The 23,371-nt window shown below is 45.6% G+C and overlaps 1 long non-coding RNA gene across 1 annotated transcript; it reads left to right on the top strand.

Annotated features, from left to right (window-relative positions):
- Window positions 1-6: 6 nt before the first annotated feature.
- Window positions 7-14,702, top strand: LOC137531485 (uncharacterized). The gene is made up of 2 exons (XR_011023652.1): window positions 7-116; window positions 12,687-14,702. It is a non-coding gene; the product is annotated as an uncharacterized lncRNA (long non-coding RNA).
- Window positions 14,703-23,371: the final 8,669 nt, after the last annotated feature.

Raw genomic sequence — 23,371 nt, 5'->3', positions numbered from 1 at the left:
TGACGTCACTGTGCGGCAGACGCGGCGTCTACTGCTGTGTGTGGAGCGCAACGGCGGACGCCAGCTCTGCTGCTCTCTGGGCAAGGTTTATCGAGAGTGCCTGAGACAAAATATTGGTAGGTTTTTAGTAATCCGTGCAGAACTGTCTCAGGCATGTTAAGAAATCGTTAGATAGTGCAGATTCCTTGTAAAACTGTTGTATATAGGAGGAGCTAGGAAGGTCTCTCAAGCAGTGCAGTGTGAGGGGAATTGCTGAGGTAACCAACACATTTGCTGTATTGATAGCAGCAGGCTCTGAGAAGGAATTCAGCAGGGGGAGGAGCACATCACAAATCATGTGTAGCCTGCACTCTGTAATCATGTCTAGCCTGCAGTTGTACATTTGTAGAACTGCTATCAAGCACTTATTTATCTTAAAGAGACTCTGAAGCGAGATTGAAAATCGCTTTTAAGTCCCGCGGCAAAACGAGGGGTCTTTACCCCCCCCCCCAAATCCCCCCTGCAAAATCCACAACCAACTTGGTCGTGGATTTTGCTGCTCCTGGGGGCAGAGCTATGAGCCGAAACTCTGCCTCCATGCCCCGTTTATCAGCGACGGATGTCCGCCCTCTCCCCGCCCCTCTGTGAGGTGCAAAACTGAAATCATGCCTAGCAGAGGATGATTTCAATCCATCAACCTCTGGTGATGGAATTTCGCCTGGAACCATCCGTCGGCAAACCGTTCGGGCCATTTCTAACCACCATGTCTTTGTGCGATGCAGAAAAGGTGAACGGGTGATCTCTACATGCCTGGTTCCCACCGTGAAGCATGGAGGAGGGGGTGTGATGGTGTGGGGGTGCTTTGCTGGTGACAATGTTGGGGATGTATTCAAAATTGAAGTCATACTGAACCAGCATGGCTACCACAGCATCTTGCAGCGGCATGCTATTCCATCCGGTTTGCGTTTAGTTGGACCATCATTTATTTTTCAACAGGACAATGACCCCAAACACACCCCCAGGCTGTGTAAGGGCTATTTGACCAGGAAGGAGAGTGATTGGGTGCTGTGCCAGATGAACTGGCCTCCACAGTGACCAGACCTGAACCCAATCGAGATGGTTTGGGGTGAGCTGGACCGCAGAGTGAAGGCAAAAGGGCCAACAAGTGCTAAGCATCTCTGGGAACTCCTTTAAGACTGTTAGAAGACCATTTCAGGTGACTACCTCTTGAAGCTCATCAAGAGAATGCCAAGAGTGTGCAAAGCAGTAATCAAAGCAAAAGTTGGCTACTTTGAAGAACCTAGAATATGACATATTTATATATATATATATATATATATATATATATATATATATATATATATATATATATATATATATATATATATATATATATATATATTTGTACTTGTATAAATGTATATGTATATATACATATGCACATTTTCACCTGAAGAACATTGCAAAAATCAAGCGCCTCATCCCCCCAGAAGATCTGTCAACCTTAGTCCATGCCTTCATCACATACCGACTGGACTACTGTAATGCTCTCTACACTGGCCTTCCAAAAAAGGTCTTGTACCGCCTACAGCTGATACAGAATACTGCTGCCAGACTGCTAACCAACCAACCCTGTCACTGCACCATAACGCCAGTCCTGCACTCCCTTCACTGGCTACCTATAGAATGGAGGGTCCTATTCAAGATGGGCCTACTGACATTTATATCCCTGAATAATCTAGGCCCTGGATACATGAAAGATATGTTGCAGCTGCGTAGCAATCCCCGCATTCTCAGATCAACAGGTTCTAATAATCTAGTCATACCCAGAGTCCACTTGGAAACTTTTGGTCCCAGAGCCTTCTGTCATGCTGTCCCTATGTTTTCTAACTCCTTACTTCAACAGATCAGGACAGCTCCATCCCTGGACGTGTTTAAATCCAGACTGAAAACCCACCTGTTCAGTTTGGCATTTGCAGAAATATACCTTTTGTTGTGTGAATACTTCATCCTACTACCAATTACTGAATCTGAGAGAGCCTAAGCGCGTTGAGTCCTATGGGAGAAAAGCGCTATAGAAATGTTATTGTATTATATATACAAATAAATACCAAGGGATGAGCAGCACAAACCAAGCTATATGCAACACTATGCAAAGCATGCACGCAGCCTCGAGATCCCCAGTCGCCATAAGAAATATATAAATACAGAGGGGCTGCAGCACACAACAGGAAAGCAGTGACAGGGGCTCTTGGTTACGCTTTAACACATTTAAGCTCACCAACTGCGCCAAAGTGTCCTTAATCTGGTGAGTCCTACTCTAACCAGGCAAAAATGCTAGCTTTTTATCAGCGTTCTAGTGGGAACTATGCCAAAAGCCCAAGGGTCTACTAAATGGGAGAAATGAAATTAAAAACCCCTCACCTTCTACTAGCTACTGACTGAACTATGAGCGTGTGTACACACACACACACACACACACACACACACACACACACACACACACACTGTACACACACACACACACTGTACACACACACACACGCACACGCACACACTGTACACACACACACACTGTACACACACACACACTGTACACACACACTGTACACACACACTGTACACACACACACCATACACACACACCAGTGTTCTCCCCAGGATTTTTTTCCAGCCGGGTGGCATGAAAAAGTAGCCGGGTGGCGTGCGACGGGGAAGTGCAGGACAAGTGCAACTCTGCTTACAGCATAGGGGGAGGATGAGGAGACGAGCCGATGTACCTGCTAGGTACACACGATGCAATTTTCTGACAGATGTACTGTCGGATGGACTATTTCCAACATGTTTAATCTGATTTTCAATCGATTTTCCGTTTACTTGGACATGTTGGAAATAGTCCATCTGACAGTAAATCTGTCAGAAAATTTAATCGTGTGTACCTAGCATTAGGGAGAAAGTATTTCAGATTATGGTGCTCAGGTTACTTTAAAGCAGACCAGCACTCAGAACTTTCTCTCTTCTCTAAAAGATAAGCAACAATATAATACATTTTAATGGAAGACATTTCATTGTTACAGCTGATACAAATTCTACAATAAATCTGCACTGTTTCTACTTCCTCCTTTCAAGGAAGCAGACATTGTTAACCTCCTGTGCTTTCAAAATAGTTTATCTGCTATAGCAGTCAGGTGACACAGGGAAAAAAAAACTACAAATTGTGATTAGACAAGAGGGGTAATTAGACAGGCCAGGCTCTATAAATACATGCAGGGTACATTTCACCGTTTTCCTTCTATGCAAGAGTTCAGGTCCACTTTGTTCATGCAGAGTGATTGTTGAAGGGGGAGGTGGAGCATTACTGATAGGATGCAAGCTGGGGGGTAGATACAGACACAGCAGGAGAGAAGATTGCTTTTTTTTTTTAAACTTTAAGTTTGGGACTCCGGAGCAGAAAAGAGCTGAGTGCAGAGGAGGCTGCCTCGGAAACACCCTGTCACTCTACATGCCCTGTAATGCTCGATCCTCCCCCGAACTGAACATAAAAGTAAAGCAAACGTCTGAGCTCTGAAGTTATATCACCTCTTCTAGCTGATTAGACCAGCAGCTCCTTATCTGAACGGCATTGTTATCTGCTGTCTGCGGGGATGGTGAATGAAGAAGTCGCTTCTGACTGACTGTCCCTGTTTGCAGAAGGAACGCACATGGTCTCTCTCCTCGCATAACTTCTGCAGGCTGCTGAGAAAGATGTGTGGGCGTGCTTGCTTGGCTGCCTCTCTTTCCATTGGCCAGAGAGCTGCCAGCATAAAATAATGCCTGTTTCATTGGAGTGCGGGAGGCAGAGACAGAGCAGAGTTTCCAGCTAGATGCATGGTGCCGCCCCTTACAACCCGCCCAGCCAATCCCTGCTCCACTAGACCAGACAGCGTGAGGTGACAGGCAGAGAAGCGCTCCTCAGCTCCTGCAGTGTACAGCGTCAGCTCTCCCTATTGTGCGAGAGCTGGACGCTGATTGCTAGCAGGCAATGGAGCGCTCCTGCCTGGGTTTTTTTGCAGCTGGGTGGGTGATTGACAGCTGGGCGGGGTCTGAAACCAGCCGGGCGGCCCGCCCACTTAATTGGCCCTGGGGAGAACACTGCACACACTGTACACACACACACACACACACTGTACACACACACACACACTGTATACACACACACACACACACTGTACACACACACACTGTACACACACTCACACACACACTGTACACACACTCTCACACACACACTGTACACACACACACACACACACAGTACACACACACACACACACTGTACACACACACACACACACTGTACACACACATACACACACACACACACCATACATACACACACACACCTCAAAAAAATAAAGGGAAAATAAAAATAAGACATACTAGATATGAATGAATGAAATATTCCTAAGTAATTCTTCATCGAAAATCATATTTATCAACCCATAGAGGTCGATTTGGAGCCAGAATTAAATATAAAATAAAATTTGAAAAAAAAACCACTACATGCTGATCCAACTTTGATGTAAGGTCCTTAAAACAAGACAAAATGAGGTTTAGTAGTGTGTGTGGCCTCCACATGCCCCTACAACGCCTGGGCATGCTCCCGATGGGGTGGTGGATGGTCTCCTGAGGGATCTCCTACCAGACCTGGACTAAAGCATCCACTAACTCCTAAACAGTATGTAGTGCAACGTTGCGTTGGTGGATGGAGCGAGACTTGATGTCCCAGATGTGCTCATTTGGATTCAGGTCTTCGGAACGAGCGGGCCAGTCTATAGAGTACATTTGAAATCGGCACCGGTAGACTTGGGCGCAGGATACAGCGGTATATGGCTGATCCTGCTTCTGCACAAGTCCGGGACGATTTAATTACTATTCCCCCTCCAGGCCGCCATGGATAGTGGGGGAATGAAATAATTCGGCTTCCAGCAATTGCTGGAGGCCGAATTATTATGTTTTTTTGCAACCTCGGCTCCGTCTTCTGACGGCTCCGACGTTACTCACTGAGCGCTGCAATAGGAATGATTCTTATTGTAGTCTATAAAGGCACCGGCTGCGCCCAAATCTAGCAGCGCTGAAAAGCACTGCTCCGAGTCTATAGCATCAATCCCTTCGTCTTGCAGGAACTGCTAACACACTCCAGCCACATGGGGTCTAGCATCGTCTTGTATTAGGAGGTTGAGATGGGCTTAAGTATTCGCCAGGCAAATAATTAGCAGCGAAAATCGCGTATTCGCATTTATCACCTTAGGAGAATACATGGTGGATTCGGTTTGCCCCAATACATCATCATAGAGCAAAACTTTGACCCCTTATCTCACAGTCAGCAGACATGGCAGCCAATCAGCTAGTACCCCCTCCTGGACCCACTACCCCCCTGTAAAATTACTAGGATTGCAGCCATATTGGATTCATTCTGTGGCTGCAGTGTTAGTGAGTGAGAGCCAGGCTTGAGCTGCTGCACATAGGGAAAGTGTTAGCTAGGTCTCTGTTCTGTGTCCTCTCAGTGCAGATTCTTGCTGCTCACACACTGTCCTGAACAGCTAAGCCCTTCTTAGGGCTAATACATGATGCTTTTCTTGCTATTGTATTGCACTTCCGTGGCCAGTGCACAAGTTAGCTGGTCCTAGTAGTGCACCGACCATAACCCAACTTCACAACACTACTGGCATCTAATATCCACTGGCCCCTGTGTTAAACCTCAATGCTGTAAGAGGCAGGTCTGCTCTGCTGGTCCTAGTAGTGCACCGACACTAACCCAATAATCCTATACCACCACTACTGGCATATAGTATCCACTACTGCCCCCTGTGTAAATCCTCACTGCTGTAGGAGACAGGTCTGCTGGTCCTAGTAGTGAGCCGACCATAACCCAATAATCCTTCACACCACTACTGGCATCTAGTATCCACTGGCCCCTGTGTAAATCCTCACTGCTGTAGGAGACAGGTCTGCTGGTCCTAGTAGTGAGCTCACCAAAACCCAATAATCCTTCACACCACTACTGGCATCTAGTATCCACTGGCCCCTGTATAAATCCTCACTGCTGTAGGAGACAGGTCTGCTGGTCCTAGTAGTGAGCCGACCATAACCCAATAATCCTTCACACCACTACTGGCATCTAGTATCCACTGGCCCCTGTGTAAATCCTCACTGCTGTAGGAGACAGGTCTGCTGGTCCTAGTAGTGAGCTGACCATAACCCAATAATCCTTCACACCACTACTGGCATCTAGTATCCACTGGCCCCTGTATAAATCCTCACTGCTGTAGGAGACAGGTCTGCTGGTCCTAGTAGTGAGCCGACCATAACCCAATAATCCTTCACACCACTACTGGCATCTAGTATCTACTGGCATCTAGTATCCACTGGCCCCTGTATAAATCCTCACTGCTGTAGGAGACAGGTCTGCTGGTCCTAGTAGTGAGCCGACCATAACCCAATAATCCTTCACACCACTACTGGCATCTAGTATCCACTGGCCTCTGTGTAAATCCTCAGTGCAGAATCAGTGGGGTTTTTTTTTGGTCACTTAACTGTCATTGAACTACCTCAGCCTGGCCATAGAGGCTGGAAAACCGCGATCATCTGCACTCCGATTGCGCGCACAAGCACGGCGGCCACTACACACCACTGCACAAAGATTGCAGCCAAGAGGACTAACATTTATGTCCTGGAGGTGTCAACTAGTAAAAACAAAGATATGCTCCCCTGATATAATCACTAGCGGTCTTTGCAGTTGCTTGCGAACTGCAGTGCCTTAAACACGGCGTTTCGTCTGTCAGTGTGAAGGGGGCGTAACCCTTACACTACCTGATCGACCTCTACATGTTGGATGTTTTAAAGCACTTTACTCCACCAGTTTAGGAATGTACTGTGATTTCTGCCCTTTAGCTTTAAAGAGACACTGAAGCGAAAAAAAAAATGATGATATTATGATTTGTATGTGTAGTACAGCTAAGAAATAAAACATTAAGATCAGATACATCAGTGTAATTGTTTCCAGTACAGGAAGAGTTGAGAAACTCCAGTTGTTATCTCTATGCAAAAAAGCTATTAAGCTCTCCGACTAACTTAGTCCTGAAGAGGGGCTGTTATCTGACTTTTATTATCTCAACTGTAATTGAACTGTTTACTTTTCCTCTGCTAGAGGAGAGGTCATTACTTCACAGACTGCTCTGAAAGACTCATTTTGAATGCTGAGTGTTGTGTAATCTGCACATATTAGAGAATGATGCAATGTTAGAAAAAACACTATATACCTGAAAATAAAAATATGAGAATATTTTCTTTGCTGCTAATCTTCTAGTAATTATTCATAGTACACAACCAATTCACTATATCATATATTTTTTTCCGCTTCAGTGTCTCTTTAACTCTGCGTCAACTCTGTAATTTTTGGTGGGACTTCTTCCATGGATCCCCCTCCGGCATGCCACAGTCCAGGTGTTAGGCCCCTTGAAACAACTTTTCCATCACTTTTGTGGCCAGAAACAGTCTTTGTAGTTTTTAACATTCTCCTGCCCATTGAAGTCTATGTGAATTATTAGTTTGGCAAGTTTTGCAAATTTTTGCGGAGGTTCACATTCGAAAATTGGAGAACCCAAAATTTGATATTTGGCCCATCACTATTAGGAGGAACACAGGGCCAACCACACCAGCATATGGTCTCACAAGTGGTCTGGTGAGCATATGGAGGGCTGTGTAGCCCCTCAAAGAAATGCCACCCCGCATCATTACTGACCCATTGCCAAATCTGTCATATTTGCCCCTCTTGGTGTTCTGTGGCAAATGCCGAACATCCTGCATGGTGTTGGGCTGTAAGCCACCCTCATGGAGTCGGTTTCTGACCTTTTGAACAGACACATCCACATATGTGGCCTGCTGGTGGTGCTCCTCCTGTTCCTCCTTGTAGAAAGGCGGAGGTAGCTTACAGCCTCCTCCACATCTCCTGATGTACTGGCCTGTCTCCTGGTAGCGCCTCCATGCTGTGGACACTACAGACACAGCAAACCTTCTTGCAGCAGCTCGCACTGATGTGCCATCCTGAATAAACTGTACTACCTGAGCCACTTGTGTGGGTTTTTTTAGACTCCGTCTCGAGCTACCACTAGAGCAGGGGTGTCAAACTCAAATACAAAGTTGGCCGAAATTGTGCACTGGTACCACGTCGAGGGCCAACCTCAATGTCTACTGGCCACCATCCTCCATTATAAAGTTCCCAGGTGTCTAATGGCCCCCCTCCAACCCCTATACAGTTCCCTGGTGTTCAGTGCTTTCCACTACCTCCTCCATATGGCTTCCCTGCTATTCTAGGGCTTCACCTAAAATATAGCTTCCCTGGTGGTCTAGAGTGGGCCAAATATAATGCAAACTGGGGAAACCACTTGAGGGCCAAAAGTAATGGCTCTGAGGGCCAGATTTGGCCCGCGGGCCAGAGTTTGACATATATGCACTAGAGTGAAAGCATCACCTGAATTCAAAAGTGACCAAAACATCAGCCAGAACCAATCATTTAATGGGGATGTCTTGCTAATTGCCTATAATTTTCATCCGTTGGCTATTCCATTTGAAAATGGCATGTGAAATTGTCTGTCTTTTTGCTACCTAAGTGGACAGTTTGATTTCACAGAAGTGTGATTGACTTGAAGTTACATTGAGTTCTTTAAGTGTTCCCTTTTAGTGTGTGTGTGTGTGTGTGTGTGTGTGTGTGTGTGTGTGTGTGTGTGTGTGTGTGTGTGTGTGTGTGTGTGTGTGTGTGTGTGTGTGTGTGTGTGTGTGTGTGTAGTGTGTGTGTTTGTGTTACATCCAGAATCCAGAAAGTTGGCCACTTTGGGATATCGCTAGTCAGCACACAAAATACCAACTGATGTAGCAGTGGCTGGATAGTGTACTGGTTAAGGGCTCTGCCTTTGACATGGGCCACCAGGGTTCAAATCCTGACTAGGGTCAGTACCTATTCAGTAAGGAGTTCAATGCAAGACTCCCTAACACTGCAGGGTGGCCTCCTGAGCGCGTCCCAGTGGCTGCAGCTCTTGAGCGCTTTGAGTCCGACAGGAGAAAAGCGCTATACAAATGTTCAGATTATTATTATTATTATTATTATTATAGTAAAATAAAGAAAAACTGGCTGGTCCATCGTGACATGACAAGAGCCTGTCGGGTAAGGGTAAGTTCAGAAGTAAGGCTTTCCTACAGCGAGGTGGCGTAAGATCAAACAGTTTCTGCGGCATCTGTATTCCCTGCCAGCTCATCTTACTGACCCTTGTATGCTGTATTCATTTTTCGAGTTTGTTGCAGGTAGAAAATATACAGCTACAGTCTGTCCGGCATGCCTGTATCTCTCGCTCCTTGCTGGCCATGTGGTGTCTCTGTGGGTTTTAATTGCAGTCAGTATTGGTTGATATAACACAGGCTACAGTAAAAGCCCATTGAGCCATCACACATACACATATAGCAGGAAGGGAGAGATACAGGCATGCTGTACGGAATGGCCTTGCATGTTTCCTTTTAACCAGAGGCTTTGTCGGGGTACAATAGACCCATGCGACGGCATTGGGCCTTAACCTCTGCAGGTGCCTTGAGCTGCTCTGTGCTGTGCCAGAGTGCCTGCAGACTGGAGGACATCTCTGCCTACCTATATTGAGCTGGGGGTTGGGTTTGACATCTAACTATCTACACTTGGCTGGTGGGGGGAGCAGGAGGAACTACTCATTAGCTATGCAGGGGGGGTGCAGGATGGAGATCAGACTACCTACACTGTGCTGGGGCGATAGCACCATGCAAGACAGCACAATAGTAGCATGCAGTTGGCACTGCCCTCATTGTGGCACAGTCAATCCCAGCGGTACATACTGCAAAAAAGTAAGGCTCCCTCAACACAAACAGCATGGAGGGGGATGGTACAAGGTTGTTGGGATTTGCTGCCCTGTATTTTCCCTCTATGGAGACAGAGGTGAGAGCACACGAGGGGGGGGGGGGGATTGCGTGGATTGCAGATGTTGCCATGGTACTTTGCTGTTAGCCTTTCTTCAGGACTTGGCTGGCTGTGTTCTGTAAATTTGTGGTCTGGCCAGTGTGTAAGTCCAAAAAAAGTTAGTTAAGCACAAGTTATTCCCACACTGGGTACATCAGTCACCTGCTATGCATGCTGGCTTTTCAGATTCCAAAGTGCAGGGGAATGAAGGGTGTTCAAATGCTCAAACTACTGCCAACTTTTTAGTACCAGGGGGGCAACCAGCCTGTAACAGGATCTTGAGAGGTGGGTGGAAGCTTAACCAAAGAAAAAGCTAACTTGGTCTCTACCTGGATTTTGCAATTACAGGAAGTCTCCGACTTACAAATGCCGGACTTACAAACAACCCGATCCCGTTGTGATGACGCCATTTTTGCGTGGGGAAAGTTTGAAGAAATGGATTCAAACTTCTCCTGAGTTCAGGCGCCAATCCCTGCAGCAGAGTTGGACTTGCCTCCGAACCAAGTCCAACGCTGTCTCTCCACATCCAGCTCCCTCTAGCCGCGTACAGCACGGCTAGATGCATCGCTTTGCTTCCTGTATGTCATGTGACATACAGGTTCCTATATGACACATGACATACAGGAAGTGATGTGATGCTGCACCTAGCGGTGCTATATGTGGCTAGAGGGAGCTGGAGGCGGAGAACAGAGGGCAGATATCATTGGACTTGGGTTGGAAGGTGAGTCCAGAGGGGACAGAGGCATGCGGGAGAGGGGTACAAACAGTCAGAGAGCGGGGACAGAGGCACATGGGGGTACAAATGGTGGCAGAGGATGTACAATAAAGTGGCACAGGGGTGTACAAATGGAGACACAGATGGGGTACAGAGGCACAGGGGATACAAACAGAGGCACAGAGGGGTACTGACCATGACAATTTCTGCTACTCTGAGTGGCATTGTATATGCATAACTCCTAGCTCTCCATGCCAGTTACCAATGCAGTCTCTCTGCTGAAAGTTTAACTTAGGCCACGCATTGGTACTGCTCTCTCTGACCCATGTCAACACAGCTCTGGTCCTTCATCTTTAGGCCTAATGTAATTTCCTCACACATTTATGGGCCGTCCAGGTTAGGATGTCAGTTAGCAATGTGGTATCCTGCTGTTTTGATGGCAGAGACTGCTGCTAGTGGGTTGACTTTACACGTAGAGCCACTTATTCTCTATCTTAGGTACCGCCTTCATGCCCAACCCCTATAGCATGCAGAAACCCTTTTGGGCTGTTGTTACTTTTACTGCCATTTCATGAAAAATCTCAAGTTCTTTTTCAATTCTTTTCTTTTTCCCTTGTTGTCACTACTCTCTTACACATACAAATTTGATCATTATAAAATGCAAAGTGGCTTTGCTATTTACATTTAAAGGAGTTATCGGGCAAAAAAAAAATGAGTTTCACTTACCTGGGGCTTCTACCAGCTCCATGCAGCCCTCCTGTGCCCTCGTAGTCACTCACTGCTGCTCCAGTCCCCCGCCGCCAGCTAGTTTCGTTTTTGCCGACGTTGGAGGGCTGCATTGCGTACATTTTTACGCATTCCCGCGGGTGCAGGAACGTTATCACATACATTTTTACGCGTTGAACCAGTAACGCGTAAAAATGTATGTGTTAATGTTCCTGCACCAGCGGGAATGCCTCAGGTATAGGTGCCCCAGTATAGGATCTCATGTGTAGGTGCCCTCAATATAGGTTGCCAAGCACAGGTGCCCCAGTATAGAAAGTCAGTTGAAGGTCTCCATCGCCCCATAGGTAGCCAGGCGTAGGTGCCTCCAGTATAGGTAGCCAGGTGTTGGTGCCCTCAGCATAGGTAACCAGCTATAGGCGCCCCTTTAGAAGCCGGCGCCCTGAGCGACCGCTCCAGTCGCTCAGGATAAAGACCGGCTATGCAGGCCACTGCTTTTTCAGTCAGTTCCCATCAGTCCAGAAATTTTGAGCCAATGCCACCAGAACCTCAAGGTTTAGTAGCATTTTTTTTCAAAACTGCGGTAAACCTCCTGAACTTTCTTCATGTCCCACCACAACCAATGTTCCCTTTCTACCCCGTTAGGTTTTTGTTTTTTTTGTACTAGAAATGACAAACTATATAGCACTGTTGCATACCTGTGTATATTATGCTACACTTGTGTAACTCTGCTGTGTGTGGAATTTGTTTACTCTATCCTGTCTGTGTATGCTCTGTTTTTTGCACTACGGCCCTAATTCTGGATACGACACAGTGGAGCTTGGTGGAAAAAACTATTCTGATTCTGTTAACATTTTGTAGTTTATGATACTTATCATAGTAAAAACTAAGGTAGCTGAATTTTTGAAAACCAGTATTTGTGTCAATTTCATTATTTTTGACCATGACTGTAATTGAACATGGAATGTGACAGAGTTGTTTTATAAAATTGTTTATTAAACCTTTACTTCAATTAATAGCATGTACAAAAAAATGTAAATCCTTCTACTGTTAGTAAAAATAATGTCGGTCAAAGTTCTTTTTTCTCCATTATGTCCTGTTATTTGTCACACAGTCAAGTCAATGTCCTATATTTTTCCATTTTAGTTAGTCCTGTCCGTTACAGTAATGTAATTTGTCATAAAGTTTAGCTAGTGGTAGAAGTAATAATATTATAATAGTATGAAAATTATAATTCATATTTTTTTGACTTAGGAAATATGCCAACCTGCCTAGTATACGGATGTTCTAGTGGAAGTTCAACAAAATCAAAACGAGAGAAATACATATTACATGTCTTCCCAAAAGAAAAACAAATAGTCAAAAGATGGCTTGACGCAATTGGATACCATTCTAACAAAATAGATGAACTCATTGCTGATATTCTTTTGAAGAAGAAAAATGACCCATACAGAATATGTTCAAAACATTTCTCAGATGAATCCTATCTTCTAAAAAATGGGAAAAAAATTCTTTTGAGCCACTCCTTGCCAACACTATTTCTCACTAGTAATGGTGATGATGGTGAGCATCTGAAGAGAGTAAAAAAAAAAAAGAAAGATCGACAAATACAGAAAACAAAACGTTGACCTGACGGAACCTGAAGATTGTGCTTGTAGAAGGCTGCAAAATAACAAAATACCTCTTCGACCATTGTCAATGGAACCATTGTCTGAAAACGAAGGAAATCGCTCTGAAGAACCACTACCGATGGAAGAAAACTGTACATTTGTAACAAAATATACAACAACAGCTACTCAGACAATTTACACATTTCCATCAAACATAACATTACCCTTAATAAAAGATGAAATGTGGGATCAGTATGTACAGGAAGACAAGACGGTGAACATTGACACAACTTCACATGAAATCAAGAAAGAATGTACAACTTCAACTGATACAGAAAATGAAGATATTAAAACGGAATACAACACATTAGATGCAAAAGATCTAGATTTCAAGCCCGGTACAGAACCCGATACCACAGATGACGAAAATAAGGTAACCGTTGATATTACAAAAGGTTATCACAATTTACAAGATCTAATTGTTAACAGTGAAGAAGAGGATTTGAAAACATTGCTGGTGTATGAGAAATGCCTGCTTCAGTTAATTTCTAAAATACAATGTCAGGGTTCTAATGGTTGTTTGAAAACAGTCTCCTTCATTAAAAGGAACTTAATAGGATCTTATTTATCTGTATCTGCAACATGTGAGGATGGGCATTTTTTTCATCTGTAGGAGAGCCAGCCAAGGGTCAAAAGAAGCGATTTTGGTAATACAGCCATAGCTGCAAGTGTGCTACTTAGTGGATCGAATTTTGAAAAGGTACAAAATTTATTCAAAATGCTAGGATTGTATTCCATGGGCTTGATTCACAAAGCGGTGCTAACCTACTTAGCATGTCTAAAGTCTTTAGACGCGCTAACCAGGGTGCTAAGTAGGTTAGCACCGGATTTCTCAATCAGATCGTGCGCTAACTTTGCGCGCGTAAAGTTTTACGCGCGCTAAGTCCCATAGGCTTTAATGGGCACTTCGCGCGGTGCGCCCTGTGCTCTGTGCAGTACGCGCGTAAAGTTTTACGCGCATAAAGTTTTGCGCGCGTAAAGTTTTATGCGCAAAAAGCTTGTTTAGACGTGCTAAGGGGGTTTTCACAGGCGTGCTAACAGTTAGCACCGCTTTGTGAATCAAGCCCCATCTGTCCAACTACTTACTATGACATTCAAAGAAAATATATTTTCCCATCTGTTGAAAATTGTTGGCTCCGGCAACAAGTTTTTTAAAAAAAATTAGTTAACAGAGAACTTTCTATTCTTGGAGATGGGCAATGCGATTCACCAGGATTTTCGGCTAAGTACTGCACATACTCATTAATGGAGGAAGACGCCCAAAAAAAATAGTACATTTCAAAATTGAACAAATAATGCCTGGAGTATTATCTGTCGCTCTGGAAAAAAAAAGGCTTGCAAATTGTCCATGGACTGGTTGCTAGACAATAATCTGACAATGAAAACAATGTGCACAGACACAGTGGCATTAAGAAACTATTACGCGAAAACTACCCTTCCATAGAACATCAGTACGATATGTGGCATATGGGGAAATCACTGCAGAAAAAAACTATCAAAGGCCAGTCTTATGAAACATTGTTCTGATTAAACCAGCAATTAGGCATCTGTGGTGGTCATCTCAAACATGTGGAAAAAATAAATCATTGATTGTTGAGAAGTGGAGTTCAATAGTCAATCATGTTTCAAATATTCATGAAGGGAGCGCTGTACAAAAAATGTGATCACGTTCAACTAACTGAATCAAACATTGAAGAAACAAAATGGCTGGATAGGAACTCGCATGTGTTTGCAAAATTTAAAGAAATAGTGTTGAATGCCAGATTTCAGATGAAATATTTCTATTTCTTTTTTATTATTGTAAGCTTGTAAATAGTGATGGATGCAAAACGGAAAAAAATTCACTTTTATTTCCAAATAAAATATTGTCGCTATACGTTGTGATAGGGACATAATTTAAACGGTGTAATAACCGGGACAAATCGGCAAATACAATACGTGGGTTTTTATTATGGAGGCATGTATTTTTTTAAAACTATAATGGGCGAAAACTGAGAAATAATGGATTTTTTCCGTTTTTTTTTTCTTATTCTTACTGTTAAAATGCAATTACAGTAAGGTAGCTCTTAGCAAAATGTACCCCCCAAAGAAAGCATAGTTGGTGGTGGAAAAACAAGATATAGATCAGTTCATTGTGATAAGTAGTGATAAAGTTATAGGCTAATGAATGGGAGGTTACCATTGTTAGGATGCATAAAGTGAAAATGACTGAGGGCTGAAGTGGTTAAAAAACATTATGGGGGTAATTAAAAGCAATATTGCTATGACGTATAATTCCCACAGCACAGAAGTCCCTGGAAACATTGCCAGAATTGAAAAAAAGAACAGAAATACTGGCAAAATATAAGTCTCGTTTTGTGTCTAGCGTATTTTTATTTTCAATGCATTTTATTTGTTTTCATGACATACAGTAATTTTAATATTATTTGAATCGTATTTGGATAATTAAGTTTTTGTTTCTTTTTTTTTTAAGCCAACAGCAGTACATACGTTTAATTAAAGCGGACCTAAACTCAGGACTTTCTCTCTGCTCTAAAAGGCAAGCAACAACATAACCTTTACAGAAAATAACTTGTAGAGCTCCTCAGAGCAGCTGCAGTGTAGTTACTCCATGATTTTCTTAAAGGCATATACAGGGTTCACATCCTGTTTTTACATATAGCGTGTCTGCATGGTACACCAACACACCGAAACACATATCTGACAGAGCTGAAAGACCAAATTACAGTTATTTATTACTACCAGAAATGGATGAATTGAACAGCCTGTTAATTCTATATACAAATAAAATTGGTTTCTCTCTATTTTCCTTCTCTCCTGTTTAAAGAGGAACTTCAGCCTAAACAAACACCGTCATTAAGTTACATTAGTTATGTTAATTAAAATAGGTAATATAATCTCTTACCCACACTGTTTTAAATGAACAGGCAAATGTTTGATTTCATGATGGCAGCCATCTTTTTGGTTGAAAGGAGGTGACAGGGAGCCTGAGACACAGTTCCAACTGTCCTGTGTCCTGAGCACCCCTCCCAGTTGCTAGGCAACGAGAACAACAACATCAGAAATCTCATCATGCTCTGCACAGCATCAGGGAAAGAAAGCCCGGGCAGTTTTCTTTGATGGGTGGAGCTTAGCTAAAAATGATGCTTTGGTAAGAAAAACAAAGTTCTGATGCTGTGAAACTGTTAAAGAAACACCAAGCCTTTTCAGTTCTGCTGAGTAGGTTTTTAGTCCGGAGGTTTACTTTAAAGAAAATCTGTAACGTCAAAAAGTCATCTGGGGGGGGGGGGTACTCACCTCGGGAGAGGGAAGCCTCAGGGTCCCAATGAGGCTTCCCACGCCGTCCTCTGTCCCTCGGGGGTCTCGCTGCAGCCCTCCGAACAGCGGGGATGTAAATATTTACCTTCCCGGCTCCTGCGCAGGCGCTGTGGCGGCTGTCTGCTCCAAAGTAGGCGGAAATACCCGATCGCCGTCGCATCTGCTCTACTGCGAAGGCGCAAATCTCCAGCGCCTGCGCAGTAGAGCGGACCCGACTGAGATCGGTTATTTCCGTCTACTTCAGAGCTGAAAGCCGCAACAGCGCCCCCGCAGGATCCTGAAAAGGTAAATATTGAACAGGCTGTCGGGTCTGTCGGGCGGCTGTTCGGAGGGCTGCATCGAGACCCCCGTGGGACAGATAACGGCGTGGGAAGCCACATTGGGACCCTGAGGCTTCCCCTCCCGAGGTGAGTACCCCCCAGGGGAACCTTTTGATCTTATAGAGTCTCTTTAACCTCCCTGGCGGTAAGCCCGAGCTGAGGTCGGGCTATGCCGCCGGGAGGCACCGCTCAGGCCCCGCTGGGCCAATTTGCATAATTTTTTTTTGTTACACGCAGCTAGCACTTTGCTAGCTGCGTGTAACCTCCGATCGCCGCCGATCCGCCGCTATACGCGTCGCCGCAGCCGCCCCCCCCCCCCCCCCAGACCCCGTGCGCTGCCTGGCCAATCAGTGCCAGGCAGCGCTGTGGGGTGGATCGGATTCCCCTTTGACGTCACGACGTTGATGACGTCATCCCGCCCCGTCGCCATGGCGACGGGGGAAGCCCTCCAAGAGATCCCGTTCTTTGAACGGGATCTCTTGATCTCCGATCGCCGAAAGCGATCGGAGGGGCTAAGGGGATGCCGCTGAGCAGCGGCTATCATGTAGAGAGACGTTGTCTCGCTACATGAAAAAAAAAAAATTTTAAAAAAAGGTTTTTGCTGCCCCCTGGCGGATTTTAATAAACCGCCAGGGAGGTTAAGAGTTCAGGTCCTCTTTGAATATAATGTAGTAGTTAAAAATATGAAATTGAAGTCCTTTCCATTTAATATTGAAATTCCTACATTAGCTGTATATGTGTCAAGAAACGCGGAAGAGCCGCCGCCATGAGTCAGCGGCAGGCGACTCTTTCCGCGCATGGCGTAGCAGAGCACGGAGAGGCAGCCGCCTCCACTCAGTCTGAGGCGGCTGTCCCCGTGCAGGACATGGCGGAGCGCGGAGAAACCGCAGCGTAGCGCGCATGGCCCCATTGTGGAGGCACCGCTGAGCGGTGCTGGTGTGGCTGGGACACATAGTCCCTCTAGGTTTAGAGTGACGCGCGCGCGCACTCAGGCAGGGATTATACAGCCAGAAGTGAGTCAGCTGACCAGGCTGGTCAGCTGACACTGGCTTCACCTTTCATTGGTCCAGCACTATGGGAGGTGCTGGGCAGTCTTAATGTGTATATATACTGCAGGATGTTCAGTTGCTGGTTGTCTGGCGTTGCGATCACATATGTGGGAGCACGCAGACCCTTAGTCAGATCCTTAAGTGTGCCGGGACCAGCTGGAGCTGTAATCCTACACTTAGCTAGATTCTGTTGATAGCTTAAAGTACTAGTTTGATTGTGATTATCTGTTATGACCCTTTGCCTGCCTGACTATCCTCCTGAACTCTGATCTTGTACCTTGCTATTCTGATACTCTGTTGCCGAACCCCGGCTCGTCCTTAGACTCTGCTTCCGCTTCCTGATCTTGTACCTCGATATTTCTGATACCCTGTTGCCGAACTCTGCCTGTACCTAGACTCCGCCTCTGCCTTCTGAATCTGTACTTTATCTGTCCGTGTGGTTACGACCTGGCTCGTCCGACCTCAAGAACCGACCTTACTATTGGAGGCGGTTCCCCGTCCTGTTAAATGACACTTCCTCCAGAGTGTCACTTTCAGACAATCCTTCCGACTCTCAGCCTGACTCCTCCCGCCTTGGAGAGTTCAGGTCTTCGGAAGGAAGCCGTGCAGTACTCCTCACTGCACTGAGGCTCAGTCCTCTAAGTGTTACTGTTACACCAATCACTACACTCTACTCAGGTGAACAGAGGTTAGTTGGTATATCGGATTATCGGTGATACTGCAGATCACTTATAATCTGGTATACATCTGTATTCCCAGTGATACTGCAGATCACCGGTAATCAGATCCTCTCTGTGCTTCACCGATCGTTACAATATGAAAGTATAAGTTTTATTACACATATAATCTAAGTCTAGATTGCTGGAAGTGTATTGTTCAGAAGCAGAATGCTCCCAGTGCCGGGAGCAAAACAAGGCTCCGTTCCTAGCTGGACTGCGCATGCGCCGACTGGCTACAACTAGAGGATATTTCTGGGAACAGTTGTGGGCGAATGAGGAGGGGACTGTGAACAACGAGGAGGAAGCGATCAGGACAGAGGGGGCTGGAGGAAGCCCCAGGTATGTATAATTTTTTTTTCTTTTGCCCCCATCACAGGTACATTTTAAAGTGATGAAAAATAGCAGTGATAAAAATCTATTTTTAAAATAAATAAATATGGCAATCTCCATATTCTTTGCAGTTCTGGCTTGTTTTAAAATGATATATCTGATACGTATTATGGATTTTTATGAAAAATCAGATTTTGGTTTTTTATTAAAAAAAAAAAATCTTTTCTACTTACCAGTATATAACATATATTTAAAAAATGTAAATGTTATTTGAAACCAAGATAAAATCAAAATCTTATTTTCTAATTCTATTAATGTTTCCTTTACAATTTTAAAACAATTCACATATTCAATTACTAGAAACAGTAATAGCTGGTTCAGAATGGTGTGTGACGCAGCAGCTAGGAGTATCACTAAGGCTCATACACACGGGGCACAATTGTCTGCTGTTGCCAGCAAACAAGAGACCAGGGAGCGACAGCTATCCACACGTCTCACCAGAAAGGCAGAGACGCGGCGGAAGCTGTCAGTGAAGGGAGCATCCCCTGGCCGGATGCTCCATTCACTTGCCTTTGTCTCCTGTCGCTAGTCCGCATACACACGTAGTACGCGAGGCGGACTAGCGACAGTTGCTGGCGATTGAACTTTTCAATCGCATGGCAACTTTACTATCCGGCGTCATACACACAGGGCAACTGTCGCACGGTCAATTGAATTTGCAAAATATTTTAGGTTGCAATATTTTTCATTACACGAGTCCTCACCTCCGTTCCCTCGCAGCCAGCTAGTTGCGTTTTCGACGGCTCTGAGTCGGCGGGCCACTGTATCTACGCAGCCCTATCGACGTTTATCCTTCGCGTTGCCATTCACAATAGCGTCCTGCGCAGGACGCTCTTGCGGACGGCGACTCTAAAAAGAATTTGTGTTGCCAGAGCCGCTCAGGTGCAGTGCCCCTACGACTCCAAATTAGCTGGCTGCAGGAGAATGGAGGATAGTTGAGGACCGGCGCGGCACAAGACAGCTGTAGGGTGCTGGTAGAAGTCTTAGGTAAGTGAAACGCTTTATTTTTGGCAGTTTAGGTTCACCTTTAAAAAGTGTACGTGAGGCAAAAAAAAAATTATATGTACCTGGGGCTCCCTCACCGTTCTTCCAGGCAGCTTAGATTCTCTACTGTCTGTTTCGGTAAGGGCGCGTTTCCACTAGAGCGAATCTGCAAGCGTTTTCTGCTGCATGCAGATTCGCATACCCAATGGGCCTATTTCCACTTGTCATATTCTGTGCGGTGGACTGTGCAGAAAAAATCTGCACAGCAGAGGCATCAGAATTGGCGCACCACGAGGTTAGTGTGCGATTCGCCTGTAATGTAATTAGTAGGAAAACGTATGCGTTTTCGTGATGCACATTTTTAATGCGAATTCGCATACGTTTTTGCTTGAAATCAAGCACATATGCACTGACATGGTTAAATTCGCATACTTATAAACAGATGCGAATTTTAACCCGTTTTCGCATTAAAATTTGCATACAAGCGCATATGAATTTGCATCTGCATGCAAATTAATTTTCGTGTGTTCTGCAACGGAATCGCACCGTACTAGTGGAAACGGGCCCTTAATCTGTCAGTCAGCTGCAGTTGGTGCATATTACGCATGTGCAGCCTTGGGCGATGGGGGTGCACGTGTGGCCAGGCCGTACACCTGCAGAATGCGGCGACTGACAGATATACCTGGACTTCCAGAGGAGGATAAAGGTAGGCGGAAAGGACGGCGAGGGAGACTCAGGTATGTATGATTACTTTTTTTTTGTCTCAGGTTTTAAAGGATACCTTAGCCCTAAATATCGGAAATAGACACCCTGTGTGAGTGCGCAAAGACTTACCGCACTTCCCATTACCCGGTGCCTCCTTACGATCATCTGTAACCTTCCTCGTTGTAAAGCCCTGGTCGGCACATGTGCAGTAAGTCCCTGGGACTATGTGGAAGACATTGCCGACGGGAAGACATTGCCGACGCACGTGGTCGCCTTACACTGATATACTGTGCGTGCATGGCAGTATGTCTACTATGGCACCTGTGACCGGGCTCACGGCTACGTCTTCCCGTGGGAAGGTGTATTCTGTGGGACTTACTGCACATTCGCCAACCCCACCAACCAGAGCTTTACAACGGGGCCGTTTACAGATGATCAGAAGGAGACACCAGGCTACGGGAGGTGTGGTAAGTCTTTGCGCTCCTCCCCACACACACAGTGTGTACCTCTCAGATTATATTTAGGGCTAAGGTATCCTTTAACCCCATTGCTGTTCCAATTACTGCGGCAAGAGGGCAGCGCAGCACTTTTTTTTAAAATCGTGTAGCTAGCCTAGCGCTAGCTACATGATAGCCGCTGACAAGCGGCATCCCCCTATCTACTTCGATCGCCGTCGGCGATCTGCACAAGCAGGAAATCCCGTTGAGAACGGGATTTCCTGCAGGGCTTCCCCCATCACCATGGCGACGGGGCGGGATGACGTCACCGACGTCGGGACGTCAGAGGGAATCCCGATCCACCCCTCAGCGCTGCCTGGCACTGATTGGCCAGGCTGCGCAAGGGGTCTGGGGGGGGGGGCGAGCGGCGGCGGCGATCGACTTATGCACGCAGCTAGCAAAGTGCTAGCTGCGTGTAATAAAAAATTTGTGAAAATCGGCCCAGCGGGGCCTGAGCAATCCTCCTGCGCAGGTTAACCCGAGCTCAGCTCGGGATAACCGGCAAGGAGGTTAAGATAATAATACTGTCCCATATCCTCGTGACCCCCACCGTTGCTGTGCGTAGACCCCCGGATAACATCCGATAAGCTTGTGACTGAGCTCCTCTTCATTCAAGAGCATGCATGAGAGCATGCCTGTACCGCATTTGCGTGAACATGGCCGCACCTGCACAGTAAGTCAGGTGGATGTCCGTCCACAAGCTGCTCAGTGCTACTGCGCAGATTGGCTGTGCTTGTGCATGAAAAGGCATGCAGTGGGCGTGCTTCAAAACGGTTCCATGCAGCAGCGGTGCTCTCCAGGACGGGACGCCTCTAGAGATCTCAGAAGCATTCCCTCTTAGGTAAGGATCTGTTTTGTTTTTATTCTATTAAAGAGAACTAGAAACACATACTTACCTAAAGGCTCATACACACAGGGCACCATTGTCTGCTGTTGCCAGCAGACAAGAGAACAGGGAGTGACAGCTCCCTGCCGGCGACAGCTATCCACACGTCTCGCCAGAAAGGCAGAGACGCGGCGGAAGCTGTCTGTGAAGGGAGCATCCCCTGGCCGGATGCTCCATTCACTTGCCTTTGGCTCCTGTTGCTAGTCCGCATACACATGCAGTACGCGTGGTGGACTAGCGATTGTTGCGGAGACAGATGGACAAAAAGCTGAAGCCTATCACAGCCGATCGCGCTGATTGGCTGGCGGGGGTAAGAGAAAAAAAATATTACAAAAATAAACACATAAATATTTGTTAAAAAGAAAACACCTGGGGTGCAATCAGACGCCACCAACAGAGAGCTCTGTTGGTGGGGAGAAAGGGGGAGAGGGATCACTTGTGTGGCCCTGCAGCGAGGCCTTAAAGCTGCAGTGGACATTTTTGTGAAAAATGGCCTGGTCTTTAGAGGGGTAAAGCTTGTGGTCCTGAAGTGGTTAAGGTGCCCTTTAAAGTATCAATACTCTCGTCAATGTTCTCGTTTTATTTCTGGCAGATTCAATCACTGAATGGATCCTTCAGAAATTGCTGCAATATGCACAACCGATTGTAATTTTGAGTGGTTTCAGGTGAAAAGTATTCAAAACTGTTGAGTGTATCATATGGAAGATTTAGATTGGCGTGTGAGTGGCAGTAGATGAACAGTAATTATTGTTGCACTGCATTGAACTGTGCTACGCTACAGTTTAATAGATAATGGAATTGTATGTGCAGTGTATGAAATGCAAAGTTCTGAGGATGCACACCAGTGATTAGTTGTCAAATGGACGGGCCGAGGCTATGCCAGAACATCAACCAGGAGATAAGTGAATGATGCTGTCGACTTCTTTGCTTCGTGTGCAGTGTGTGGAAGGAATAGATACTTTTCTGATCCTTTTTGCGCCTGGCCTCCCCTCTGACTTGCTTCTGTAACAACCATTCGTAGCTGCTACTGAAACCACTTGGAGCCTGGTGCATGCATAGTCCACTCTGCACACCCCTTGTATCGTGCTCCTGCATAGCTGTGCACAGCAGCTGTGGCTGAGAGCCTCCTGGGCATGCACAGTTCAGAAACAATCAGATGTTTCATGTTAATTAAAATAGATCGGTAATATCATCTCTCACCCACCCTGTTTTAAAAGAACAGGCAAATGTTTGTGATTTCATAGGGGCAGCCATCTTTTTGGTTGAAAGGAGGTGACAGGGAGCATGAGACACAGTTCCAACTGTCCTGTGTCCTAATCACTCCTCCCGGCTGCGCACGCTAGGCAACAAATCTCAAATTCAAAATTATGCTTTGCACAGCATCAGGGGGAAAATGCCCGT

Source organism: Hyperolius riggenbachi, chromosome 9, assembly GCF_040937935.1.
Source record: "Hyperolius riggenbachi isolate aHypRig1 chromosome 9, aHypRig1.pri, whole genome shotgun sequence".
Classification (NCBI taxonomy): domain Eukaryota; kingdom Metazoa; phylum Chordata; class Amphibia; order Anura; family Hyperoliidae; genus Hyperolius; species Hyperolius riggenbachi.
Note: the sequence above shows the minus strand (reverse complement) of the source record. Positions and strands in the feature narration are given on the sequence as shown.